Below are 13,317 nucleotides of genomic sequence, written 5' to 3'. Positions count from 1 at the left end.
ATGACATCCTTCTACTATCCCTGATGTCATTTGTAAGCATTGTACAACTAGAACACTACAACTGACAGCTGCTAAAGAACTCAAAAGCTATGTCTCTAATCATGACCTAAATACCAACATATCAAATACCCATTGAAATGTGATTAAGGCATTCCTAAATCATGGCAGATAGCAGAAAGGAAAGAAAGAAATCTGAGTGTACAATAATGAAACCCGACAACAGTAGATAGTGTCTGCATGGTAAAAGACCCTTGCAATGACACTGTTTTGCATTTTAATTCTTACATGTTGCATAGAATACAAGCAGAGTGAGTAAAGAAAGTTATTTATGGTTACTTCTGATCCTCATTGTGCCTATTTTTCTATTTGCGTACACCTTATGTGTGTGTAGAATAGTTTTTGAGCCAAACATCCTAGAAAACTTGTAATGATAAGCCCTGACAAATGTAAGTGACTTTGTTGAGTCAGCTCCTTTGTTTCAGATTTGCTGTTTCAGTCTTCCAGTTATTTACAGGGGTCATGCCAAAACAATCTCATTCTGCTTTTTAAAAAATTATCTAGACAGAAAAAGCTTGAAGTGATGTCACATCTGCATGGAAGTAAAACATCAGCAATCATATCCACAAGAATATATGAGTAGAGGATTAATATTTATGTCTGAGATTACAGTGTATGGAAATGAGATCCTGCATCCAAATAGGGTACTTCTCAGGTGAGATTCTGATCTCAGAGATTCAGCTACAAATTAGGATGGCTGACTTTAATTAAGATACATTTGCATAAATGAAATCAAACTAGCATCAATATATTAACTCCCATCTAATGATTGCCAAGACACAAAACAAGGATCAGAGAATAAAAGACTTGCCCATTTCTTCAGAGGTTTCCTTTTCTAACAAATAAAGATTCCTTTGGTGGTTTTTTTTTTAACAGCAAAAGTCTGAAAATAGAATTAACTGTCTGGATCTTTTAGTCTAGCCTCATTTGAAGATGCCTAAGATCCTCATAGCAAACAAAGACACTTGTGCATCCTTTGAACCAGTAGTCATGGTTCAGTGCAGTATCAGTTCACACAGCTGGAGTCTGTGTTGACATCCTTTTTAGCTAAATCTTAAAACACCAATCCTAGTCCAGTGATGCCGGGCCTCAGGTTGATGAAGCGATAATGATGTTATATATAAGCCTGGGAATTTGACTTCTACAAACTCGTGGAAGAAATTCAAAGCCATGCCCACCTATCTAGCAGTGTCTGAAGCACCATAGCTCAGCTAGGAGTCTGGGTCTTGTGAACACAGGGTGCCATGAACAGGGAACCCCACTAGTCAGTAATTAAGGAAACATTCAGGTTTGTACTGACCAGTAGAACCAGAGATGAAATAATTACTTCACAGCTTGACAGACCTAAAGTGAATTACTTGTTAGAACACTAACAAAACAAAATACACTATTTGACAGGTATTATATTAATTTCCCTGAGTTTAGTCTGTTTTGCTAATGGCAGCAATTAGTGAGTGATTTCTCCGTGCCCTCATGCTGACCCCAAGCCTTTCATTGTACTTTCTCTGCTCTGCCCAGTTAGAGAGGAGAGGGTAGACTGGCTCTGGTGGACACCTGGCATGCAGCCAGGGTCAAACCACCACGCAAGTATGAGCACATGAGCCACATGGACGTGCAAGTACTCTTGGGAATAATACATTGTGCATGTTTTCTCCTGTTATCTGCTTGTCTCCCTTCATGATCTCATAAATTGTAACTTTGGTAAAGATGCCAAGACGTGCCCTTCATCTCTCCAAGTACAGTTGCTCTTCTATCAATGTTAGGAGAAGAAGCTCAGAAGTGCTTGGCAGCTGCTGGCTTTTTACAGGACAGAACTCAGAAATGGGAACAGCTTGGCTGCAGAAATGTAACAGTGGTAGTGGCAGGTAGGGAGAAAATAAGTCCACATCATTATTAAGCTATAACTATCACTGAAAATCTAAGATTTCAATTACATAAAGTATTCTCTCAAAGACAGTTTTGAATATATTTTCTAAATATCTTCATATGTTTCAGCCTCATCTCCTTATGGAGAACAAGAACGCTGTTTTCCCCAAGCCAACAAAAAGGAATAACTGTTTTCTGGCTTCTGTTCAATAATTTAATAGCAACTATGCAATAGAGATTAATACTTCTATTTCTGTGGCATGATAAAAGCCTTAGGATAGCATATGGCCTGGCCAACACACACAGCTCTACAGGTGTCCCTCGAGATGTACCAGCTCAAGGCAGCCAAGGGCTGAGTCTCAGCACTTGGATCATTTGTTATTTTCACGTTGAGGTCATGGGGGAAACATAGCTTTCATTGGCACCTCCTGGTAAAAATGTATTGCAGACCCAAGACCAAGCAATCCTAAGGGTCCTCTATGCAGGTTTATGAGCTGAGGAAAAATAAAACTACATTGCCTGCCAGTCTTCTTGAGCCACAGCTGTTTGATCAGATCTTGCAAGCCCTTTCTAAAGAGCTCAGCAGGAGAAAAATGTCAGACATATGGCTCCCAGGAGGCTTCAAAGGAGCATATCTACAAACCAGAGGGGAAATGTATCCTTCAGTCTACATCCTCCCTGTCCCCCAGCCTGGCACAGGACTTCTGCAGCACTGTAACAAGGACAAACGAACAGAACTAACACAATAGTACAGAGTCACAGTCATACTAAGAGAAACCTTCATAGCAATTTCTGTCCTCAGCCATTAAGGTGCCTGCATAAGCAAAGTTCTTGTGATTAAATTATACACACCACAGGTCACAGGGGAGCCCTCTGTTCATCCACACAGACATTATTTTGCATAGCAGTGTCTCAGATGGCAAAGGAGAAAGCATGTCATAGAGGTTTTTATTTAGCCCAAATGCTGTTAAATAATTCAGGTCATTATTAAAATATGAAACAAGATTCAAATAGAAAAAATATTTAAATTTTTAAACAGGGAGCATTTAGAACTCTTTATTTGGATGGAATATATCATTCCAACATGGCTTTTAGCAATACAAAGGTCAGGATTCCAATCTGGGTGGAATGCTAACCTAAAGTACACACATTCAATTCAAAAATACCAAAAATAACAGTGAAAATCTTTAAATAGCTTGTTTCAATCTCATTAAATTATTGACACATTGCACAAAACACTCAGTATAAATTCTCCTAAGGCACTAGTGATGCTAAGGATGAATTCAAATTGCTTGAAGTGACAATGAAATTAAAGCACGTAGTCTGTGCTGATTTTTCTCCATCTTCATAGTCTGCAGAGAGGAATAGGTGCCTCCAGATGGTGATTCATTCTTCCTGCCATAAGGGATTATGTACCCTCTGCAGTCTCCTATTCATTTTTGGCTATAGAAAGACCCCAATCATTTTTTTTAGCCTAGCCTACTTTTTAGACTATTCATTTAAATTTCAATTACATTTATTTAAATTTAATATTTTTTTGCATCATTAGCTGATGCAAATCCCACTGTATTACAAGAAATATCACAACAAACTCAGTAACTTGTTTAGTGTACAGTGACTGATTTATTTAGAAGTTATCTAGAACTTTAGTTGTCACTAAAGCCAGAATTAAGTGAATAACTGATTTTTCCAAACAAGTGTCAAAAGCAAAAGAAAATAAGACAAATTCAAATTCCAGATTTATTTTAACTCAATCTAACCCAAGACTTTGAATTTTGTAACAGATTACAAAAAGAAGTTTCAGATTTGAAATAAATACTTAATTTAGTAACAAATGAAAGGAACTTTAGAAGGATTTGGGAAGAGGTGGGGATTTGTTACTGACTCCCTAGACAAAAGTAGCATTCAAATCTTCCTGTAAACTAGCAGAAGCTCACAAGTTTTTGTGATTTCAAACATCCACACATCCTGAAGATCAGCATGGCACTGTGGAAGCAGTTCTTAAAGCTGCTAGATTAAAACTGGTGACATTATCTTAAAGCAAACCTGGTAGAATAGCACTGTTTAATGGTAAAATGATCCTCTGCCTATGAAAACCTACAGAGAAACTTGCTCTGATTTCAGTGCAAGAGCTCAACAAGAGGAATAATCCCTTTTGGGGAAAGATTCTTAAAATAAACAATAAAAATACATTGTTCAAGGAAACTGAATTATAGGAAAACTAGAATATGGATCCCTTCTTCCATATTGAAGTCCAGTCCCAAGGTACAGCAAGTGATAGATCTGTGCCATTGATTTTAGTTGAATGTCTGCCCAAATCAAAATTACTTACATGAGACTGAGAAAATAATTCTTCTTTAAAGTGATACTAGCAGCATGATGTTGAATCAGTTTGTATAAATGATGTAAAAGTAGTTTAATGTCAAACTGTATATTAATTTCTCAACAAAATTTTAAACCTGTAGAGTTGATACTTCCTATTTCAGTCTATTTTTTCTCCTCCTGTCTAATGGTAGGGTGATCCAAATATGACCCACATGAATGGAACTGGAAGTGAACTTGACAGGAGACAGAATAACCTAATTCAATGTACTGTAAGCTCTGAACATTAAAAAAAAAATGAAACACTAAAAAAGCAGTAGACTTACCTCCCATCTTTTTACTTAAAACTTTCGTACCACAACTTTCATATTAAAATAAAAAGGAAAAAGTAACTATGAACTGAAGTTACATTTTTGTAGATGACTGGTGTTCTTAAATACAGACTCATTAAAAAAGTTTTTGTAAGTATAATAATTTTTCTGACAGTACAACAGATAAGAAATAAAAACATGTAATTTTTATAATCCTGTATTCACTGTGAGAAGCCTTAACATTTCTAGTTTCCAAAGTCTCTTCATTCATGTCTCGTCCATGTGTACTACTCAAAGAACCATACCACTTTTAAATATATTTAAATCCACTTTTAAAGCTCTTCTGCCTTTCATATTTGCATTAGAAGCGGTTCAAAGAGACATAGCTATTCTTAGCTGAAGAATATGTTATCAGTTTCCTGATGAAACAGCAATTAATGATGGTTATGTTCAGTCCTTGATGGTAGAAGAGAGTCCTGGTCTCATTTACATCAATATTAGTCAGGACAAAATTCAGCAAAATAACAAGATTTAGCCTGGTATAAATCATATACCAGTTCAGTAAATGTGAGCAAACGAGATGCTCACTTTCAAACTAAGGATAAATTATACACTGTTTAAAATAATTTCCTATCAAATAAAAGTACTAATCTTAGCAGTTTGATTATCATAATTCTTGTTGATTAAGACATAAATTAAGTCAATATCTTCAGTAAGGAAAATACATTGACTGCTTAAAAACTTATTGAAACTAATATTTTGGCTGACATTTTAGCACAAAAAGGTCATAATACACCCATTACCAAAACACTCAGAATGAGAAAATCTTCCAGGGACAGACCTTGTACCAAGAGCATCAACACTTGAAGCAAGAGAACTTGTGAAGATCATATGGGAGCTGTCTGTCTACACAGCCAGAGTAATCACAGAGAAGAAAATTGTCACCACGATATTTTTATGAAAATCTTTTGCTAGGATTTTTCTCCTATTCTAGCTGAGAAGCCTCAGAAAAGAAATGTAAACAATAATATCTGATGGCTGTGGAATGTGGTCTGCACATTGTTCACCAGCAGGTGCATCTTTGTTTAGTCAATGTGAGATGTTTCTGCTTAATGACAAATCAAATATCCAGCTGTGTCAGACTCTCTGAGAGTCACGAACTTTTGTTATCATTTTCTTCCTTTCCTTTCCAGCTTTCTGATGGATCCTTTCTTTCTATTCTTTTTTGTAAAGTTTTAGTATAGTAATATATAATATAATATAATATAATATAATATAATATAATATAATATAATATAATACAATACAATACAATATAATATAATATATCAGCCTTCTGAAACATGGAGTCAAGATTCTCATCTCTTCCCTCGTCCTGGCACCCTTGAACAAAACCATAGAAAATAGTCCACTGATTTGAACCCCATTTACAAATACAACAATGATACTTACAGTGAAGTGCCCATTTTGTCTAGCTGGGACTGGCACACAAACTTAAGACTGCTTAAGAATTGGTTTTTTACACCAGGAAATAGATTATTTTTTTTTTTTAAAGCGTAATTTAGGTTGGAAGGAACCTCTGGAGGTTGTATGAATGGTATTTTTTTACACTTGCTTAAAAAAAAAAAAAGTAGTATCCTTTGGATAACATTCCAACTTTTTAATTAGTTATGGAGTAGGATCAATTTTGTATGAATAGTATAAATTAAATACGCCTACAAATATCTGTAAATGCAGGTCAAATTAGTTTTTCACTTTCTTCTCCTGAAAATCATTGCAGTGATTCGACCACTTAGCGTGACTTCTAAATATATCCCACTAATTTCTAATCTTCAATGCTCAAAGTAGAAGCTGTTTTGATATTACTTGTTACAGATGTTTTTGTTGCTACACAATATCTTTTGCCTCAATTGAGCTGTTACACCACTTATTCTACACAAAGTCAGCCAAGGTAGCTCTAGGGTTTAAGAAAGCAAGTGCCATAAACTTCAATACAGAAGAGTTCTATCCTTACACAAACCTTCCCACAGGTATTAATGGCCACCTCATTACAGGCACCTCCCTGAAAAATATGAAAAGGATTCACAGATAAAGAAGTTCACTTGATTTCTTCATTATGGAAAGAGTATAAATACAAGGAAGATTGTTAGATAAATCAAATGAATGCCTGTCCTTTCTCTTCTTTACAGAAGAATTTGAACTAAAATTGTTATCTTTCCTTGAAGATTTGTGTGCACATTCTCCCTCAGTAAAGGATATTATATATCACAGTATGAGTGCGTTGTACAAGTAGGTTACATTTAATGAGAAAAAGAACTTTTTTTCAAATCTAAAGATAGCAAAACTAGAATGTCACCAAAAATAGTCTTTCTGATCAGGATGCCTCTCCTTACATTGGTTTTGGACAATGACACAAAAAGTAACACCCATTTTCCTTTCATCATTAGGAAAACTTCACTAAAATAATCTCGATAGCACATGTTTAAAAGTTTCTGGCCTTCGATCAAAAAGTAAAACTGAAAGCTTACAAAGTAAAAATGTGCTGATCTACCCATTATTAAGCTGAGCAGAAACTCAGAAAATATCTCTTTAAGGTATGACACACAGTATTCACTCCTACTGTATTCTCACAAGTATTAAGCACCTCTTACTTTCCCCACATCTGTTTGTGCTTTACAGATCGTACCATTGTATCTCACTTCTTTTTGGGTTTTTTTTGACTGCCAGGCAAGGAAAACATTTATACAGATCTGGATTCTTGAGATACCTGACTTCCCAGACATGGCCAGCCATGAGAATATAAAATTCAGGAGCAAAGAGTGAGAAATTATTTTTACCACAGTTTTTATTTTCCTTTGTCAATGCATGCCTAAACTGTACCTACTTGTTCAATGCTTCCATTTATAATCTCAGCTTCTTAATTATTCTGAAAACACAAATGAGGCTATCTCTTATTACTAATCCCGTTTCTTCTACTTAAGTAGCACAAAGGGAGGACATTCTGGCTATCACTGTCCACAGCTAATATCCAACACTCATTCCCCTCCTGCCTCACAGCTGGCATTGACTCACCAGATATTCAGTTCTATTGGATTCCCATATCTCTAGCACACAAAGTATCTAGGGCAGGGGTATGACCACTCAAGTGTTGCTACCCACATTCATGTCCACAATGCAAATCAGAGTATGCAAGTGAGAAAGCTGTTTGACTATTCCTGAACCAGCAGTGAAGAATAAATTCTGGGATGGAGCCCAGCTTAATTTTGAATATGTTCCTTAAAAGCAGGAATTAGGGTGTAATGCAAGCAGCTACATGGTATTTTTGCATGAGGAATAGTTTTTTCGGCCTTTTTTTCCCCCTTAGCTTTCTTGCTTGAGGAGGTTCCCACACTTACAGTTTCAAAAACACATACAAAGCATGGTTCAATGTCACTAGTCCAATCCTGTCTGCCACAGTCTGCAGGCAGCCTAGAAGGCTAAACTGAGCCTAGCTAAACTGAGATCTCTTTTCCTAGAAGAGATGGTTGGGTGGAACACAACCTCTGGAATACGGGAAAAGGAGTTTCTGTGCTTGCAGATATTCAAAAGCAAGGTGGACATTGCTCTGGACAACCAGCTCTAGCAGACACTTTTCAAGGAGAGGGTTTGACTAGGCAATGTCCAGAGCATATTGCCACCCTCATCTGTCCTGCAATCCTGTGAAGAGGTAGATTTCAGAGGGTGAAACACAAGGCTCTGGAAATTTAAGATAAATTTGCACAGAGAGACTGATGGTTGAGTAGTTTACAATTTATACATGGAATATTAGAAGGAGAACTGAATTATACTTTGCTTGATTAGGTAAAGCAGTACTACATCTATTGATGATAATATTCTTTCTAATGTCTTAATAATAGAGAGAACTTTAATAGCACACCATCAGTATAGTAACACCATAGAAGACTTGCTTCTACATGCTGTATGACTGATGAGCAACAGAGGGTATCCATAAGGATGGCTGAGCATCACACTTTTGGGGGTGATGCCTTCTCTGGCACAGAGTGGTTTCTCCCCTCTCCTCTCCCCTCCTCCCCTCTCTCTCCAAGTGACAGATCTATTGAAGGATCTTCCCTGGGGTCTCTGGAAACCCATTCCCCAAATTGATCTCCACTGCTCATGCTTGTATCAGTAATCTCTGGTCTAGGAACCACATAAATCTCCCAAGTGAATATTCTTCATCCATCTTGCCATACAGTTTTCCATCATCACCAGTCTCTGACAGACCACACCTTTCTACTAATTATCTTCTACCAATCAACCAAAGGTGATATTTTGCTAATAAAAACCTCCATTCTTTAATGCCAGTCACCTCAGTTAGTTTCTATTCTATATACCAATGAACATAAAATTCAGCAGTGTATTTTCTCCTTATACCAATAAAGGTATGACTTTGCACCTTTGCCTCTGGCTGACCACAGGCATGAAGGGAAAACTATGTGGACTTAACTCAGATGCCCAGATGATAACAACTGGCATGGCAATATTTTTATTTGACTGGGAGACAGAGGCAGAAATACAGGTTGCACAGCAGTCTCTGTTTTCTCTTTTCATGCTGCAAACACCAAGCATTGGGGTGATGGACAAGAAAGATATGTTCCCTGAAAATTATATCTTGCTTAAGGTTAGGAGTGCAGTGCTTTAGAAAAGCACTAGGAAGTTTCTAAAGCCTCAGCCACTTTTCCTCATGTGTATCCAAAAATTAAAAAGCACACAAATGCAGCTCTTCTGGTAGTAAAATGCATTGAGAGTGTAAACACAAAAGCTTCCATTCAGATTATTACTTATCATGTTCTTGCGTTTGTGTCAGTGAAGAAATTTTCTCCAACAGCAGAGCAGCATAAAGCCCAACACTTAAAGGCAGCTCAAAAACTTTATATGATTTACCTAGTTCACAGTAAACCATCTGGCTGTATTCAGAATACCATGAAGACACAAATTAAGCTGCACATCTCACTGCTCTTTGCAGTTCTGCTCACACATTGATCTCTGCTGGAGTTTCAGTGACATGACATTTCCCTGCAGGATCAATAACCGTGCCTGCAGAGGTGTCTGGGCTCCATGGTGTACAAGCAACTTTCAGAGCTGTTCAGCTCCCCAGCACCACTCTACATAAATACATGGATTTGAATCAAAGGGAGCTGGTGGTGAGAAGCAAATAGGGAACAACACAATGGTAGAAATAAAAGTTCTCAATGGAGCTGAGTGGAAGAGCTGTCAACTGGAAATGTTCAGGGGTGGAACAATTAACTCTTTCCAGACACAAGCTTAAGAGAAAAAGGATTTTAACAATTTAAAAGTGTCCAGAATGTTGGGCAATATTTCAGTAGGTGCAAAGGGCAGATTGAATAGACACATTCTAATAGATAAGAGGATAGAAACTCAGCTGCCAGTCCTGTGTGGACTGTATATTTGAAGTTTTGGCTTGGGAAAGCTGGGTTTAGTTCACTATGACCACGTGATCAGATTCCAAGATAAATGAGGCTCATTTGGAACTGCCAGACTAACAGATAGAGAAGGAGAAGGATAAGAGGTCACACTATCCCCAAGAATCAGTTTAAAATTGGAAGTACCACAGAACTCACATGCTTAGATGTAACTCTGTTGAGAATGACTAAACTTGCAAATTTTAGTGGGTAGTGCTACTACTGTCAGTTCAGCTCTGGCTTTTCTGACTCTTCCAACTTAAGATCCAACTTAAATGTCCTGATGCTTTTTCCTAGACCCACTCAAAGGTAACCAGCTATGCTTTTCCCAAGTGAAGTCTGGCTGTAACTCCAAACACTTCTGACTCCAGAAAACTCTCAGGCACTATAGAATGAAACTAAACAATTTGGGCTGATCCACACCAGAGTAGTGCAATGCTCCCCAGAAAGCCTCCTTGGGTATCCACAAAACCTCTCAATACATGATCTGGGATATAACTGCCACAAAACTACAAGTTTTAAGGTTATGAAAGAAGCATCACTGCATTTCAGGCTCTTTGAGCTGAAAAGCGCATTAATTTCTGATAACTATTTCTTAGAGCTATGCAATTGGAGCCACGTTTTGTACTTGAAGCAGACTTGGATCAAATACTATGCACTGCAAATACAACCAAATCTCTATTCAAAACCTGTGCTGTAGAGAGGGTTTAGGAGCTACTCTGTATTCCCTGGCTTAGAGGCTGGGAAATACCCTCTGGAGAGTTTTCCTAACAGCATGGATATAACCTTTATAGAATTCCTGCAACTGTCCCTCTGAAATTAAGAGTAGTAAAAGACATTTGAAGATCCCTTCCAAGCCTATTCTATGGCTGTATTTTGGTTTAGATGCTTCTTGTTCACAAATAACAACTTTAAGAAAAAAATATATATTACAGAATATATTAAATACACAGTATGAAAAGAAACATGTCAGATTATTTATCCACTTTACTACCCCAAGTTTATAAACCTGAAGGGGTTAGGAAGCGTTTTGAAAATAGAGGTCTCTCAAAATGGTAAATAAGTATATTTCTCACTGAATAAAATGACAACCACAATGATTTCAGGTTTTTCCAAAGCAGATGAAATAAAGTTACACAGGCAAAGTATACCATTCCATCATCTTTCTGAACAACCAAACTGCTAAATGTGTTCTGTTTGTATTACCTCATACAATTTTCAGTAAAGTTTAAGGCCAGGACCCCTCTTGTGTTAGTTGAAACCAATGCTGAAGGGAACAAGCTGTGATATAAAGTGAACACCTTGTCTCCTAAACAATTTCTTCATAAATTCTCCCAACAATTTAATCCACAATGCGTGAAAATCTGTTTATGATTGCCTGAAATCACACCTCTGCTCTTCTGACTTTTTGCTGAACATATAATCTCATTCAATATTAACAGAAAACCCACCTCTTTTACCATTGCAGGAATAACATAACTACTTAAGAAAATGGAAGTTCCTACACTTTCATTTGCCATTTTCCTGGGTAATTCTCTTGGAATTACCAGTAGGTTTTGTTCTTTTAAAAGACAGAAAATAAACTTATATTTATTATTTTGTCCTTAAAAAATGCTTCTTTGAAGCATCTAATACTTTTTAAGATCAAAAATACTTCAGAAGTCAGCAATGGGACATCATTACAGAGTTGTAGGTTTGTCTTCTACACACAATTGATTATTTCTAAAAATACCAATAATATTATGATTAGGAGCAGCTGTCAGAAAATAAGGAACTTTTTGTTCTATCATATCATAATCATTCTCCTTGGAAACAAATCCAGAAAATTTGTTGTTCTATTGCATATTCTAGAGGATAATCTGGATCTGGAGGTTGCGTAAAAGAAACAAATTAAAGATCTAAGGGTTCAAGATCTAAGGATCTAAGTGGAGAGCACACCTGCCCTACAAATTTCAGGAGGAGCAGCCCTCTACCTGCAGTGCATCTTTCCACAGGACATGATATGAGATCCACCTTGCTGGCTGTATAGATCAACATTATCTCAGACTACAGTCAAAAGCAGAAATAAAAGGTGTTGGAGTATAAAGCTCTGCAGAGCTATCTGTCGTAAGGCTCTTGTGGAGGTTTTGCAGAGGCAGAGAAATTCTGCACTAACCTGTGAGCAGGCTCCAAAGAAAACCCCAGGTGGAGTCAGCCCATCCCCTATCAAGGCAGGCAGCTTAAATGGTGAATAAAATACATGGCCATCTGCAAGTGCTTTGTTCTCTGCCTTATCTCTGTGCATTTATCTGCCCTCAGGCAAGGACAGAAATCAGGTACAAAACTGGATGAGCTCCTTGAGCCTCTCCGTAAAGGAGACTTTTTAACAGGGAGTCCGGTCTGTGTTCCCATGCCATCATCCATGCCTTGAGCATTATCTGCTCTCCCTCATCTGTGCCTCAGTCAGATGTGGTCACAGCTGCTCAGTTTGCCTGACAGATTTATAAACCTGAGCTATCACTCGAGCCAGCTCTGTGCAGGGAGCTGCCTAAGGACCGCAACTGGAAGTGGAAGCTGGGGAGGAAGAGCCAGATGGTTATGAGTAAGAGCCAGGCTGCCAGATCACTGGACACACATGAAAAAGTGAATAGTGAAATAACCTATTAGTCCACCCATTTCCTCCTCCTGCACAAGAAAAAAAAGTCTACATTAGTGAGTGATCCAAGGATAGATATCTGGAGAAATACAGCTGTTGGTAAGGACCATCACTCACACATGAGTTGTCAGGGAGATTTACATCAGCTCAGCTCTAATTTGCTCCTGTGAACTGAGGGTCCATTAACAGTTGGAGTGCATTTGAGGCAGTCCTGGAGCACATCTTGTGGTCACTTTCATGCCAAAGAAATCCAATTTGTGTACTTCCAGTCTATTCTGCTGTGTGAATAAAAGTACAGTAAAGGGGATGCACAGGTGGTTTTCTTCAAAAGCTCCCTCCTGACACAAACTCAATCACTAATATTAGATGCATCTTGAAGACAAAATGTACTCTGGAGTTATAGCTACGGCTGTCTGCTTGGTGGTTGACCTGTGCTTTATGTGTGTTTTAACCTGAACCTCTGACAGAGAGTTGTAAAACATAAAAGCCTGCAAATTCTTGGCTCCCTGGGAAAGGAGCTAAAAACTCATGTCTCACATTATAAGCTGTAAAGGGGAACACTAGACACATCGGTCTTCAAATACAAAGAGAAGGAGGGAGAAAGAGAGGGAAGGGGAGTGGAAATTTATTAGTCTTTGGCACCTAAAATGCCATCCCCCATTTT

Source organism: Passer montanus, unplaced genomic scaffold, assembly GCF_014805655.1.
Source record: "Passer montanus isolate IOZ18808 unplaced genomic scaffold, ASM1480565v1 scaffold4, whole genome shotgun sequence".
In the NCBI taxonomy this organism is placed as follows: domain Eukaryota; kingdom Metazoa; phylum Chordata; class Aves; order Passeriformes; family Passeridae; genus Passer; species Passer montanus.
This window is presented reverse-complemented; position numbering follows the sequence as displayed.